Raw genomic sequence first — 15,667 nt, 5'->3', positions numbered from 1 at the left:
TATTGTATTCACTTAAGCATTAAAAAAAAAAACAACAAAACACACCACCCCACAACTGGTTTTGTTACTTTTAAGAAGAAAAAAAAGAAAAATAAAAAGATCAGGCATGCAGATGAGACCTGCTTTAGCTAAATCCATTCTCTTGGTTTTGTTACTTTTAAGAAGAAAAAAAAAGAAAAATAAAAAGATCGGGCATGCAGATGAAGCCTATTTTAGCTAAATCCATTCTCTTCAGCTCTTCTGGCTCTTCAGTGGATGGTGGTAGATGAACACTGTCCCTCTGAAGTCCCCAGGGAATGCCGGGCTGTTAAAGGATATTCCTTGCTTGGGCCTCACCAACAAAGACAACCCTATACATTGCATGCTTCACTTCATCAGGTTTACACATTTGACACAATTTATGATGTGTGGACCCTATTAGATATCTTAAGAAGGTACAAACAGGGTATGTTGGTGGGTTTTTTGCAAATTTAGTTTCTGGGGAAAAACAAGATCCCATGCGTTTTTTAGTTTCAGCATTCTGCTCCCACGGAAACCAGTTTTTCTTGATTATCAGGAACCAGGAAACAAAGACTATCCCTAACTGATCTGTCATTCAGGGCACCTACATCCTCTTTGGCAGTAGTATAGTGCAAATAAAGAGTGGGCAAGCTTAACTTTTTTTATGCATTAAACTAAAATTCCCATATGACAGGAGGATAAATTCTACATACCTGCATTTATCTTCAACTATATCTCAACTATAATTCAGAAAAGCAAAAAGGAAAATATCTTTAAAAGATCAGCTTGTTAGATTAATTCTTTAGCTCTTACAAGAAACATACATGTACCAAAAAGACGAAATGTCATAGGCATGGCAAGGCAAATGAGAAAGTTATCACAGGAACCCACAGATTCAAGGAGTTGCCCTTAAACCTATGTTACTGGTGCTCTGAGGCAAGAGGTGCAACTATTCTTCTGCTCTTCACATCATTCTTTGTTACTGAACTTATGGTGTGCAGCTCCTTCCCATCACTCTTTTCTTTCCCTCTTGTCCTTGCAACACTCAGAAGTCTTCAACATTTACTTTCTAGGATGCTCAGTTGCTCTTCAGGAAAGATGTAATCTCCCTCCAAAGCATCCTACCTGACCCACTCAATTTCTTCTTAAAACAAAATAACAGACTAACCGAGATCAAACAGTGAAGACAACATACACTATCTCTGATGGGTGAATATGTTGCTACTTCATATGAAGTAGGTGCACCCTGCCCTTCTGTATGACAAAATATTGAAGATGGTAGAAGGGATGAATAGAAGATCATCTGTCATGCATTTAAAGTTAGTTTAACCAACCAACAGCTTTAATTAATCTTATTTCTTAAAAAAAAATTAATATTTCTCTAGTCCTCCTGGAAAATCAATGTCAAAAGTGCTAACATAGTTGTCCTTGCTTTTCTATGATCCAATCTATCTGCTTTCAGCAGTAAGACCTGGATCCATCCACTGATCACTGGATTTTTAGCTGGAATTCTAAGTGCATGGTGGTGTACCGTGACCCTAAAATGCCTCTAGTCAACACAAAGAGGTATTTGCAAAGGGTGTCCCAGAACTTCAATAGCCATTTCACTCTGTGTGGATTATAGAAGGATGTATGGACACTCAGCTTCTAGACTAGATAACTCAGTTAAGTCTCTAAAGTTAGGTGGAATTGATCCTTGACTGAGTCTTAAACCTTGTAGCAGTAGAAGCACATGGCAGTTTTCTGGCCCAAATGGTATTAGTGAGAACAGTTAGCAAAGCATGAAGAGGACAAGTGAAATCAGAGTATTAGAGGTCCTCCTTTGTCTTATGGTATTCCCCCAATTCCCTATATTACCTGCAAAAAAACAAAATTCAAGTACTGTACGTATTTTTGGCATTGAATGGAAAGAAAATACAAATTTGCATTTTTCTGTATCTTAACTCTGTATTTTTCTGGTTATCTAAGGTTTTGATTTTGCTGTACTCTAGAAGGGCATAAGACCAGGAAACCTTAACTTGGCATTAGCAATGAGTCTTGACACTGAATAGAGACACCACGTACAAAAAGAAGGATGAGCTTTCTTTTAATTTGGCACTGGCATGACATCAGCTAGAATAATTCATTCTAATCTTAACACTACAGAGATTGTAATAAAATTGCAAGATTTCAGAAGTGAGAAACAAATTATTAAGAAGATGGTATGATAGCATTTTGTTGAAATGTGACTTTTTCTGCAAGTAGTGAAGAAGTGGAAATGTAACAGCATTCAGAAAATACAGAAAAGTGTAAATACAGGGAATAGCTGAAGTTGTTCCAAAAGATTCTGACTTGGTGAAACAGGAAAGCTGTATAAAAAGAACATGACTGAACAGTGAGAATAAATAAATCATGAATAATTCATTAAAAAGGGTGATGCAGGTTTCATTGTGAGTAATTCCAAATGGTACTAGGAAGTATGTGGTAGGTGCTGTAGGAAACGGTTTCATGTTATTAGGCATCTCTTAACCTAACTATTCAAAGTTATTTAACATGTTCAGCCATTGAGAGGTCACAATGGTCCACCTCTCTAAAATCCAGATTGTTTGCTTCAGGTCAGAGTAATCTGTTCTAGCTTTAGCAACCAAGCTAATTAAGCTAACTAATGTAGATACTTAAGTCAGAGCTAGTAACCACAGAGTTCTCCATAGCTAATGGACAGAAATAGTAACTTGCAGCGAGCAGAACAACTCATCCTGAGGCATCTAAGGATCCTTGACAATGTCATTAATGATCTGGATGATGGGGCACAGTGCGCCCTCAGCAAGACTGCAGATGACACCAAGCTGAGAGGAGTGGCTGGTACATCAGAGGGTTGTGCAGAGAGACATCGACAGTCTGGAGAAATGTGCCGACAGGAACCTCATGATGTTAAACAATGAAAAGTGCAAATCCCTGAACCTGGGGAGGAACAATCCTAAGCACTGGGGGCCACCTGGCTGGAAAGCAGCTTGGCAGAAAAGGACCTGGGGATCCTGGTGGACACCAAGCTGGACATGAGCCAGCAATGTGCCCTTGCTGAAAAGGTGAATGGTATCCTGGGCTGCATTAGGAGCATTGCCAGCAGGTTTCCCCTCTACTCAGCATTGGTGAGGACACACCTGGAGTACTGTGTCCAGTTCTGGGTTCCTGAGTACAAGAGAGACATGGACACACTGGAGAGAGTCCACCAAAGGGCCACAAAGATGACTAAGGGACTGGATCATACTCTGACATATGAGGAAAGGCCGAAAGAGCTGGGGCTGTTCAACCTGAAGAATAGAAGACTCATGGGGGATCTTATTAATATATATATAAATTCCTGAAGGGATGGTGTAAAGAAGATGGAGCCAGGCTCTATTCAGTGGTGCCCAGTGACAGGACCACAGGCAATAGGCAAAAACTGAAACAAAGGAGGTTTCCTCCGGATATGAGGAAACACTTTTTCACTGTGACTGAGCACTGGCACAGGTTTTCCAGGGAGATTGTGGAGTCTCCCTCCTTGGAGGTACTCAAAAGCCATCTGGACAGGGTGCTGGTCAATCAGCTCTAAGTGGCCCTGTTTGAGCATGGGTATTGGACCAATTTATTTCCAGAGGTCCCTTCCAAACTCAGCCATTCTGTGATTCTGTGAAGGAAGCTTACATATTCCACCCTCAACAAAAGCTTGTTTCTCTCACTTGATTATGAACAGAAAAGATAGTGAATAGTCAGGTCTTAGAGGTTCAGTTTCTAGATACATGAAGTTAGGTTAGATGACTTTGATGATTTTCACTCATAGTTACTTAAATACAGATTTAATTGCTTAACTAGCCATCTTTTGGACATATAGGCATAGGCAAGCTCTTAAGATGACTTCAGCATTTTTTTAAACTTATTTTTCACCAGTTCAGTAAACTGTGAATAAGGTCTGAACTAGAATGTGAAGATTATAAAACTTCCTATTCATAAATAGCTGTTCTGCTATCTTATCTGAGTTAATTTTTTTCTGATGAAAACAAATTCATGGGGGAAGAAAAAGAAAATTACCCAGTGTAAGCAGAGCAACTACAGCATAATTTTTGTCACAAAAACTACTACATCATTGTAACAATCTTTCAAAATTTTTCACCTTTGCCTTATTCTTAGTAAATGTTGTTCCTGTAGCTAATTTAATTTGTAAGTAGAAATTTTGCAAACTGCCTTGAAGTAGCTTAAAGACAGTCAAACAAAACAACACAGAAGTTAGTCAACATGAAGTGTAATTTTGCACTCTATTCTCTTCCTAAGGTATGAATATAACAAAGTATTTATTGGAAACCACTCACTAAACTGACATTACTTAGAGCTTTGTAAATATCAAACTGAGACAAAATCACTGCACATGTAAGTTTCCCGAATTTTTAAAGTGCTTCCTCATTTTGTTCATGCAAGTAGGATCAGATAGTGTCAAGAATCGTAATTCCTCAGCTGAAAGTTACTATTCCCATTTATCACCCTCTCACCTGAAATACAGTCACTGTCAATAAGACAAAGAATCATTCAGGCTGGAAGTGATGCTGGGACATCTCAAGTCCAACTTTCTGCTCAGAGCAAAGTCAACACTGAATTCAGAGAAAGTTGCTCAGGGATTTACCCACAGCAAGACCATGTTGACTATTATGAATTACCTCATTTTTCTCCATACACACAGAAGTGGCTTTCAAGCAGGCTTGCTTCACAATTTTCTCCGGGAGCAGCCTGAAGTTCTCTAGATTGTGCTTCTTCCCATTTTCGAGTACAGGGCATCTGCTTTTCTTCAGTCATGAGGAACCTCTCTGCCCCAATCTCCATGACCATTCAGAGTTGATAAAGCTACCATACTCTGCATCCTCAGAGGCAACCTGCTTTTTCCCATGGACATTGACAGGTCAAGATTTCTCAGGAGAACCCCAGTTCAATTCTTTTCCCTTACTGTTATTTCCTCTCCTCCTTAAACCTTGATCCTAGGCACAGAGGCACAAGCACAGACTAAGACACCAGCAGTTAAAATTTCCCAACTGTGCACAAAATAACTGGAAATTGAAGTGAGGCAACTTCTTATATCACTCATACATTATCATCTAATATAAGAATACATCTACTTCTGTACTAAAGGTGAGGTCTTAAATAAGTTTTTTCTTAGAAACTGGTACTGAGAGTGATCTAATTTTATTTGGGCATCTAAAGCTTCATATTAAAGTGTGGTCATGATAGTTTAAACCATCTCATCAGAGGATCAGAAAAGCAGAAGGAAAAGGAAGGAAGGTGCAGCTGGGGGTGCAAAGAAAAGCTAGAAACACCCACCTCTGACTTAGACTAAGCTGTCACAGAATGACCTGCTCAGCTGAATGCCAGCACCCTAGGCCATGGACACAGACAACTGTAATGAACAAGTCATAACTCTAAACTAGAGCCAACAAATAGTCTTCTGGGTGTTCTTGTTGACTACAGTAGCAGCATGGGGTGACTACCTTTGAGATGAACCATCATTTGATGAGTGTTGATATCAACAGTTGTTTCAGCTTAACAGCAGTCATAACTGACCCACAAACAAATAGTGTAATTCGGTGGACAGTATGGAGGGAAAATCATACAGTGAAGCTAGGACCTATTTCAGCCTGCACTGTCAGACAGCTTGTCAGACTGCATCCTTGGCTGAATAAAATTTAGATATCCAAAGTCAGACTAGAGAGATCCGATCTCTTATGTGTACACAAGGTAACCCTGGAAGTTTGTATGTGTGAAATATTTGAAGCTCTATCTTTAAAAAAACAAAAGACACATCACCTATGTTTTCTGTCATTTCTTTGTATATTATGTGTCGATAATAAAATTGTGAGAGGCTTGTTATAGTTAATGGTAAGTTATTTTCCAGTATAGACTTAGGAAGTTGGAACCAAAAATATGAGCATTTCCAGGTATGCACCAAATTCACGGTTATGGGCTAATACTTGAAGATTCATATCTTTTGGATGTGAATGTTGGCTTAACTCATTTCCTTGTTTTTCTGTTTCCACTTTGAGGGAAATTCATCATTCATTTCAGCAAATTTTATTTTAAATCTAATCCTTTGGAGGCTTAGTTTGGAGGAATTTGTTCTTGGTGGAAGAAATAACAAACAGCGTTCTAAAAAGACTGTGTTCATAAATATATATTTTGGGTATGTTGAGTTTTCTGTATAAGCAATTCCTAGCTTACCATTCAAGTTTAACTTACCATTTTTGCCTCTGAAACATTTACACTCCGCTAGACTTGCTGAAGTAGCTTAATAATTCAATGAATAAATGCATTCATTACTTATTTAGTATAGTACCTGATGAAAAGAAAGCAGTCACTGTCACCCACCGATTTTACACTTTGTTAAAAATTATCACGATAGCATGGACATTGAAAAGGAAGAAATATATATTACTGGGGTTTGTAAAGTGAAGAAGTGAAAAGGGGCTGTTGTGCCGCTCCTAATGCTGCAGTTGTTGATGATGGAATTTTCTTCCTGTTGTTATAAATGATCTGGTCTGAGAATATCCACTGTAGTGTCACTCAGAGAAATGTTAATGACTTCAATCCCACTTTTCTTTTTTATGTCAGTGTGCTACCTAAGTTCAAGACACTGTCTTAGAATATATTTATGCTCATAAATTAAATCAGCAGGTGATCAATGTTTAATGTTTACACTGCAGACACCTCAAGATTCTTTAACACCTAATTACATTTGTATTATCAGATTACTATAGAAAAACTCTTGGACCAGTATCTTATCCACAGCAATACATGTTATGACATTGATTTCAGTGGCATCCCATTGAAATGAGGACTTATATGAATTAAGAATCAAACTCTTAATGGAAGAGAGGATAAAGTTGGGGGAGGGGTAGTAATACAGGGATGCCCTTTTCACATTTTTATCAGATTATATTTGCTTTTTAAAGATGGATTACAGCAGAAGAAGTCCTGTCAAGGTTTGTATTAACCTAACACATGTGTTAGCCTCTTACATTACAAAGAGTTACAGTCACTATTAGCAATAAATAAGAATATTTAGGTGACAAGCTGCACAGCACCACCACCCAGTTTTCATTAGGACCAGGCTATACATATACTTTTACAGCACAATTGCCAACATAAAATCTAAACATAAAGGTTCATCTATATTCATTTGCCTCCATACCTTCAATTTTAATATAAGAAAAAAACAGTGATGATACAGCAGAAATTCTCAGTCACATAAGTTCTCCTTCTGTTTTCTTCTGGATTCATTAAGGGTGGTATTCCCACAGCAGGCTTCAGAAATAAGATGAGAAATAGGATTACTTGTCTCATTGTACCAGTGCATCATTTGTTTTACAATTTGACTAAAATTGTATGTTTTAAAACTAGTATTATTTTTTAGTAATAAGAAGTTGTAGTTTGAATCAGGATCCCATTGCATCTACTTTATTCAAACAAGGGAAAATCAAGTTTTCCTGGCTATCCTAAAATCTGGTCAAAGAACAAAGCTGTAATCAGACACTATGAAAACTGTAAACAAAGGGTGAATTTATCAATAACAGTAACACTGACAGTAATACATTATATAGCCATATGCACAATTTCAGTGGTTCAGAATCATATTTATATTATGATTCTTATAAATAAAACAGACATCAGCAAAGAATATAAAACATCTTTGTTGCAATGTATGTAAAACCATATAATGGTACTCGTTTCTGCAAACCCCATTAACATTTGGATTATATGATAACCTAGAGTCATAAATCTGAAAAAAAATTCACAGGAATAAATATGTACAAGCGAAACAGACGTTGAAAATGAATACAGTCCTTTTTATTCCAGGAAGAATTTTCAGCACTTTAATGGCAATGAAGAATTCTGTGCATTCTGGCGGAAAACTTTGCATTTAAGGGATTTATGTTTTTCTTTACGTTCCTTCCTGAATTGTGTTGTGCCTAGACAAGTAAACCACGAAAAGCATTATCATGAATAATTGTGACTCAAACATAGGCAGTTCTTGAAAATCTGTCCTTAAATTTATTTCTGATAGCTATGTAGAGAATAATATCTAGATATGCCTAATAATGCTTGAAAAGGCAAGTAATTGCTCACTTTGCAGTAACTGGTTGTTTTGTCAATTGACAGGGTCAACAGAAAGGACACAGACACCAAGTTAAAAAGATAAGTTTATTTTACTTTATGAAAAAGCAAGGTAATGCACCTGATCATTACTACACAAAGTTAGCTATAGTGATTAAGAAAGATACATCACCAATTGTCCTAATACTTTAACATCACCCAGATCCGTGCTTCAGCTTGGGAGCCCCGTCACAGCAAAGGATCAGAGAACCACTCCCAGCAATTGGGAAGTCCTACGCAGTGCATCCACTTGTAGGTGAGGTCTCCATCTTCGCTGTGAGAGGGTCCTGCTTTTATACAGTTTAACGAACAAATCATATGAAAAAGGAGCACAGAAACATCTGGTAGATTGGCTTCACTTCACTCAGGCGCATCACAGATCTGGACAGGATCCCAGACGCATCCGAGGAGTTCCTGTCTTCTAGGAAACAGCTGGCTTAGGGTCCAAAAATATATATTCTTTATCTATAGTTTTCAGAGGATATTACCATGGTCATATTTCATGCTGATATGATGCTGGTTAGGAGGTTCACTCAGAAGTCAACTCCTAGGTTCACTCAAGCCAACTTTGGTTCGAGGCCTATGGTTCGGGCCCATTAGGAGATAGCTAATTGCTTTCTAATAAACTAAGAGGCATGGCAACATTATGAGCTTCCCATTTTACTCAGTAAGAAAGACAGGTCATTGTCAGGACTTCAAATTTGTCAAGACAGAACAGAGGTTTGAGATGTTTAACTACAATAATATGAATAGGATTATTTATTTTTTAATACAGTAGAAACTTGGTGAGTTGCAAGCTGTGTCTTACATGTGGAGATGAATACGAAGCCTACCGTAGTATCAACAGAAAGAGTTATCTATCAGATCTTAGGTATCTAATAAAGTATTACACAACAGCACAATGTGGTATCAAACTACAGATTGAACACAATTTTGTAGTTACAAATTTCAATCAGTTTTCAGAAAGACTGCAGCAGAGGTTATGTGAGCTCAGTCCATATAAATTGTCACACATTCTAAGATGTTCTTCACCATTAAAATGTGGCATGTACATTTGTTGTTTGAAACCCACCCAGACTTTTTGAAGGTATCCGCTATTCTGAAAATATCAAAACCAGTTTTGGTGGAAAAGTAATTGTGGATCTAATCCAGACCTCTCCAGGAAGAAGAAAATCAGTATAAGTATATCCAGGATGCAAAGCTGTGCATTGGCTTGAAAAGGACGTCTAGGAAAAGAAACTGAGGAAGGGATACATTCATTTGAGGGTAAACCAGCTGCAGTGGAGAACCTACATGGAAACTTGTCTAGGAGGGGCCAGTATGAGCTCAGGAATTACTTTACTCTCCAGCAACTAAGCCACAAGAAAAGCAATCTTCAAGAAAAAGTGACGAACAAAACAGGTACTGAGGATCTACTAAACCAGGAACTCAACAAGTAGCATGAGAAGTACAAGCTGAAATTTCAGTCCTTTAAGCTACCTTGATAAATAGACCTTGATCAACTACTGAATGAAAGGCAGTGCTCTGCCTAATGGTATAGAGTATACACACCGCAGGCTGTATAAATTGTTTTTATGCTACGGTGTAAGTATGGGAGAGTTGGAGAGCAGAAGATTAAAAGAGAACATGGAAATACTGATTTCATGTTGTAAAATCACTTCTTGAAAATTATTTCTGCAGAATGATTTTTTAAAAAGCTGCAATGTTTGGATTATCTGACAGTAGCTGGGACTTTTGAATTTGTCAAGTTCCTACACCTTGGAACTGACAAATACTTTCAACTGTGATGCCATCTTCTTAGGGAACAAGGATTATTTGTACTCTGTACAAGATGCTATATATCAAGTGTATCTATTTTACATACTGTTACATAAAATGAGACAGTGATCATTTCCTGGCTCTGAGGTCAATGTTTCAGCTGCAGCTGCTGCACATCTAAACCTCATATTGAAGCTTATAGACCTATATAACACACAAGTTAACACATCTAAACACCTGAACGAGTCCAGTCTTTGAGGTGGTACACTGAAGACTGCTCCCATCCCTAACAGGTAGGATTGAGTTCATTTAACATCAGAGGCCAAAGAGGATACAGTGCAAACTGCTTTTTATATCCTATGAAGACAGTTTTGCTGGCGCTACTCAGTTTGCTCCTAATAACCTAGTTATACCTATATATATACAGGATATGTAAATCTCTTAATCTGAGTGGTTTTGAACCCTTCGTTCCAGTTGCAAGGATACTGCCCCAGCCACCATGTTGGAATGACAAAGTAGTGGGACAATGTTTATCTTTCTGTCAGACCGTTATGCAGAAAGAAGTGCAAACTTGATGGGAAGGAAGAAGACAAAAGAGCTTGACTTTCCAGTTCAAAGAGAAGGAAGCTCCCAAGGAAGGCAGAGCCCCAAAGCTGCTGAAGAGAACTTCAAAGTCAAATGGAGATGATTACCTGATTTAAGTTCTTATTCAAACACGCTCTTTTAGTCACTGTTTCATATTGGCCAGCTCTAAGCTGTTCTTCACACACGATATGAGAACACTTGCCACCTCTGGAGGCAATTACATACAGGGGTAGTTGCCTAAAAAAAACCCCCAAAAAACAATTCACCTCATTTAAATCTTCCAAGGCAGGCTTTATTAGGTGATTCCTTTGCTCTACAGAGAGACAGAGCCCACAGATAATCCAAACCATGCTGCTGTAATCAGTAGATTTAATAGCAGGCAGAGAGCAACACAAAATCTGTCAGTGGAACTGGTCAATCAGACCATTTCTGCAAATACACAGGGAAAAAAGAAGACTAGATAAAGGTATCTGTTCTACTATGGAGTACTTGTGCTGAGAATAAAAATAGATGCTGAAACAAAATTATGTTGAGAGGACACTGGTCTGAGGGCAGAAGGCAGAGCAAACAGGCAGTAAATATAAAATGTTTTCAGAGTGCCTTGGATCACCAGCAAGTCAAAATGGGATTTTATCAGTTTTGCTAAAGAAACATTTAGCCAGAAGCTTGTAAGATAATGACTCTATTTTTGCTTTTACATGCAAGAATGAAAGTCCAATCAATAGTGCAAACCATTCAAAAACTTAACCAACTACGTTTGAAAAGAAAGCTTTCTCAGGATGAGCTTGCTAAAACTTGATTTCAAGAGACTAAAAATAACTCCAAATGAGCCTACCCAGTAGTAAGTAGTGAACAGAGACTATCTAAACTTTTAAAGCATCTTAAAAACAAATAATGACAAAATTCTGGGAAAAAAAAAAAGAGGTATGACGTAAGATACCTGACTTAAAATTTTGCTTACCTCTGGAAAAAATATAAAGATACAGGTTAGACAGCCCAGTTATGGTGATAACAGCTCTCACAGATAAAGTTATGTGCAAAGAAAGCTGTCATGGATAGGGAAAATATGAAGAATCTTTAAAGCTTAAAAAAATAAATAAAAGTGGAAATATGATGCTATAATAAGATCTGTTGGGCTCTTCTGTTAAACAGTGGAGAAAAACTCTGTGAAAGGAGAAATTATTTACGTAACCTTTATCCATACTCAACACTAAAGTTAAAAGCTGAAGTAAAGGCTCTTGTTTCCATCACACCTATATCAAACCCAAATGCCTTGTAAGCTATCTGTAAAGAAATTAAAGATAGCATTGATTTGTGTACCTGAAGTTGGAATCTGCAAGTAATTGAACTCTGTGGAGGTTAATAAAAACACAATAGCTACCCAAGAAAATAAGTCAAAGCTGTGAGTCTTCATGAGCCCTTTTTTTTAAACATGCAAACCTTTGAGATGCAATGCCTACAAGGCACAGTGAGACTGACAGTTCTGATCAAATATAACATTAGCACTGTTCAAACATTGCAATTTAGTTATTACTTGCCAGGTCTGTATAACATGTAGGGAAAATAACTTGATGCTATACTGCATCCTATTAGTATAAATAGAAAGAAATTGAAATTATTTCAATGTAAAAAAAAAAAAAGTTGATGCAGTTCTATGTAGAATAAGTTTTATTAATGTATTCTTAAAAACTACCTTCCATTTACTCAAGAAAAAAATAAAAAGAGGTGTAGAAAGGACAATCCTACAGCCCAGAAATGCCAAAATTAAGTTTTCCTGTGCAATTATAACTGCTCCCTTGTGCTTACCTATTATGACAGCGTAATTGCTTGATCACCCACTAATTTTCAAATGATACATTAGAATACCTTGCAATAAATTTTACAGCCCTTATGAGACACATTTTGGAAAGTATGGTTTTCCTGGGGACTTTCCCTAGTTCACTGGGTATCTTGGTAAATAAATGTTATTCATGGACTTTCACATATAAAAAACTTGTATATTTATAAAAAGATTGCCAAAAAATGTATATTTTTATCAAGAAAATTATATATAACTGTGAAAGTGAAGACAAATTTGTCACATTACAGAAATGTGCAAATTGCTTCAGTGAAGCTCGGTCTACCCTACCAACCTCCCACCCCCTTTCTCTCTAACTGTCCTCTTTATTGCAGTCCTAGGAAGACCCTAAAGACTGAAGAGTACCGACTAAATCCTTTAAAGAACTTCAGCTGGGAATGTATCCGCTGAAGAATTTTTCAAATCTTCTTCCTCTGATGCACCTGTTTTATGGACAAACATAAACCACCCAAAACTTGTGGGATTTTCTTCCCTTCACCTATATGTAGGAGTAATTTACAAAAAACTAATTTAGCATTCACACAGTGGATGTATCATAGCCAGCAGCCAAAAACCTGATATTAGAAGTTGCCTGCCAGACAGGTAATCATCTAGCGTGTGTGGGAGGGAAACAGGGTTGTACCAAGCTTCTTATTTAACCAGGTCCTAGGGAGTTACATTGACCAGGAATGCCACAAATGATATAAAAACAGGAACTCTGCAGTCAATGAAGCAGTTCACACCAGAGGGAAAACAAAGGAGCTTACAGTCTCTTTCTGAGACTGCACAGGTCTGCAAGAGTCAGCACAGTGATGATGTTGGCATACCACAACACATGCTCCCCAGCAGCAGTCAGACTGACTGCTCCTGGCACAGAAGTCTTGACTGAGACGAAGCTCCTGAAAGAGGACTTACCCATCCAGGTCTCAGACTGCAGAGAGTGCCTGCTGCTTCTCTCCAAAACTCAGCTGGAAGTGATGGTGTCTGCATCTGTATGAGGTGTGCTCTGCTCAGATCACTGAGCCACCAGGTGAAAGTGCCAAGGAAGATGAACAGACTGCACAGTGTTGGAGGGAGTGAATGGGAGGAAATCTACAAGTTCTTCATGAAGATTTTTCAGAGGTCAGACAGAAGCTACATTTGAGTGGGTGGCGGCTGGAAATACTTGTGGCTTCCATCAACAGAAAGAAGGCTCTTTCTATTACCACACATGTGCAACTGGAGGGCACTTGAAACAGGGGAAGTACCAGTTCCGTGAGGCGATGCAACTGATCCATATGTTGAAAAGGTGACATTAAAAGGCACCAAGAGGCTGCAGTTAGAGACCATTTTCTGCAGGTGACAGAGGCACCAGGCAGCTGATGAGGCTTGCCATATTTGAGGTTTTTTTCCAGGGGCTTGGATATAAGATGTTGCAAAGAGATTGTCAAGGCTTGCCCAGCCCTCAGACCATTATCTCTATCATCCTTGTGAGCACCAACATTGTCAAGGGAGGCTCCATGGTTCTGTGGCCTGGGTGGAAGGGCACAGAAGCCCAGATAGACTAGGGTAGGAGTGGAAATATGCTGTGGATCAGCAGTTGGCTGAGCAGCTGGTTTTGTGAGCTGTGTTTGGCTTTTATGACCACAGTACTGTCTTTGAGGAATGAAGACAACTACAGAGAGGTAGTGTCTATCAGTCAAGATGTGGCATCTTTGGCAACAGGCTTAACTCATGAAAAGGGCTTTAGACTTTAGTCAGGGGATAAAGCCCAAAGCTTTAAGAGAAGGCAAAGAAAGGAGGACAGAGAAGAAGGGCCTGGTGGACAGTATGATGGGGCAGGTTCACTCTTCCCCTGAGAAAGCAGCACAACTGCAGATCCAGTGGGATGGGAAACTTCTCAACTTCCCAACACAGGACTGGCAATGAACAGAAGGAATAGTCCATCGGCAGTCACAGAGCTGTGGTCACAGATTTATGATCTCACTGGAATCACAGATGTGTAGTGAGATAGCACACATGGCTGGAGAAGTGCAGTGGATGGATACAGACTATTTAGGAACCACAGGCTGCAAGGCAAGGAGGAGGGGCTCTTCACTACAGAGAAAAGGCTTGAATGCACAGAACATTGCTATGGAAAAGACAGCAGGCAAAACAACAGGGGAAGTCAACATAGGGAAGCTTGATAAGTGTCTATTACAGACTGCCTCAACAAGAATAGGAGGTGGACAAAGCTTTCTTTGAACAACAGAAAGAAGCCTCATGATTGCAGGCCCAGTTTATCATGGCAGGGGGTGGTCTTTAACCATTCCAATATCTGCTAGAAGGGTAGCATAGTGGTGTGTAAGCAATCCAAGAGTTTTCTGGAGTCCACTGAGGACAGTCTTTTGGCACAGGTGATAGATGAAATTAACTACAAAGGTAATCTGCTGAATCTTCTAACAAGTAAGGAAAGACTGGTTGGTGATATGAATACCAATGGACGCTTTGGCTGCAGTGACCATGTGATGATGGGAATTCAAGATCCTGAGAGAATCAATGAAGGCAAGTAGCAGAATAAAGACCTTTGATCTCAGAGCAGATTTTGGCTTGTTCAGGGATTCGCTTGGCAAGATCCCATCAGAGGCTGCCCTGAAGAGCAAAGGACACCAGGAGAGCTGATTGATCTTCAAGGACAACTTCCTCAAAATGCAAGAATGGCTCCATCCTGGTGTGCTGGAACTTAAGCAGATATAGTAGAAGGCCAGTCTGACTTAACGGGGAACTCCTGATTGATCTCAAATGCTAAATAGCAAGTGTACAGAAGGTGGAAGTAGGGACAAGCTATCCAGGAGGATTACAAAGACACCGCTTGAATGTCCAGAGAAGGAATTGGGAAAGAAAAGGCTCAGTTGGGATTCAAAAGCTCAGTTGGGATTCAAATTGGGAAAGGACACAAAGGGTCACAAGAGCTTTTATGTGTAAAACAAAAGAAAGAATAAGAAAAATGTGGACCTGTTGCTGAATAGGTTAAGGAACTAGTGACAAAGGATGTAGAAAATGCTGAAGTACTCAGTGCCTTTCCTTGCCTTATTGGCAAGGTCTGCTCCCAGTCCCTGGTCTCTCCCAGGTCTCTGGGTCTAGTGGAAGAGTATGTGGGAGTCCAGTGCTATCCATGGTAGAGAAAAAGTGAGCTGATGATAACTTAAGCAAGCTGGACTTACACCTGTATCCAGTACTGCTGAGGGAGTTGGCCAATGTCATTGCAGGGCTGCTTGGTATCATCTTTGAAAGGTCATGGTAATCAGGGGAAATTTCTGATGACTGGAAAAACACGAATGTCACAATCATCTTCAAGAAGGTTCAGAAAGAGGATTGTAG

Source organism: Strix aluco, chromosome 2, assembly GCF_031877795.1.
Source record: "Strix aluco isolate bStrAlu1 chromosome 2, bStrAlu1.hap1, whole genome shotgun sequence".
In the NCBI taxonomy this organism is placed as follows: Eukaryota; Metazoa; Chordata; class Aves; order Strigiformes; family Strigidae; genus Strix; species Strix aluco.
This window is presented reverse-complemented; position numbering follows the sequence as displayed.